This window comes from Schistocerca gregaria, chromosome 1 (genome assembly GCF_023897955.1).
Source record: "Schistocerca gregaria isolate iqSchGreg1 chromosome 1, iqSchGreg1.2, whole genome shotgun sequence".
Lineage (NCBI taxonomy): Eukaryota > Metazoa > Arthropoda > Insecta > Orthoptera > Acrididae > Schistocerca > Schistocerca gregaria.
In genome coordinates, this window is record NC_064920.1 from 759808275 (window position 1) to 759809489 (window position 1215).

Here is a 1215-nt window from a genome sequence, read left to right on the forward strand (position 1 = left end):
TGGATTTCAGCTGAGTTTCCATTCTGTATACTTTCTATTCTGTGCACGGGGTGTTACTAATATCATTAACGCAAGAAATACTCATTTAATAAACTGGAAATAATTCCACTACATAAACACATGTTCAGTGAAATTGTTTTGTCGAATCACATAAACAGCAAATGTCTGGGAGGTGTAGTCTGTAAACTGAAAACCGAGCAGCACTCGTGCTGGAGGAAGCCACCTTTCCCACTAGAACATTACAGCTGCCGTACAGGATGACTAAGAAACTACACTACTGGCCATAAAATTGCTACACCAAGAAGAGATGCAGATGATAAACGGGTATTTATTGGACAAATATATTATACTAGAACTGACATGTGATTACATTTTCAGGCAATTTGGGTGCATAGGTCCTGAGAAATCAGTACCCAGAACAACCACCTCCGGCTGTAATAACGGCCTTCATTCGCCTGGGCATTGAGTCAAACAGAGGTTGGATGGCGTGTCCAGGTGCAGCTGCCCATGCAGCTTCAACACGAGACCACAGTTCATCAAGAGTAGTGACTGGCATATTGTGACAAGCCAGTTGCTCGGCCACCATTGACCAGACGTTTCCAGTTGGTGAGGGAGCTGGAGAATGTGCTGGCCAGGGCAGAAGTCGAACATTTACTGTATCCAGAAAGGACCGCACAGGACCTGAAACATGTGGTTGTGCATTATCCTGCTGAAATGTAGGGTTTCGCAGGGATCAGATGAAGGGTAGAGACACGGGTCGTAACACATCTGAAATATAATGTCTACTGTCCAAAGTACCGTCAATGTGAACAAGAGGCATCCATTACCATCACACCGGGTGATACGCCAGTATGGCGATGACGAATACACGCTTCCAATGTGCGTTAACGCTATGTCGCCAAACACGGATGCGAGCATCATGATGCTGTAAACAGAAACTGGATTCATCCGAAAAAATGACATTTTGCCACTCGTGCACCCAGCTTTGTCGCTGAGTACACCATCGTAGGTGCTCCTGTCTGTGATGCAGCGTCAAGGGTAACCGCAGCCATGGTCTCCGAGCTGACAATCCATGCTGCTGCAAACGTCGCCGAACTGTTCGTGCAGATGGTTGCTGTCTTTTGCAAACGTCCCCATCTGTTGACTCAGGGATCGAGACGTGGCTGCACGATCCGTTACAGCCATGCGGATAAGATGCCTGCCATCTCGACTGCT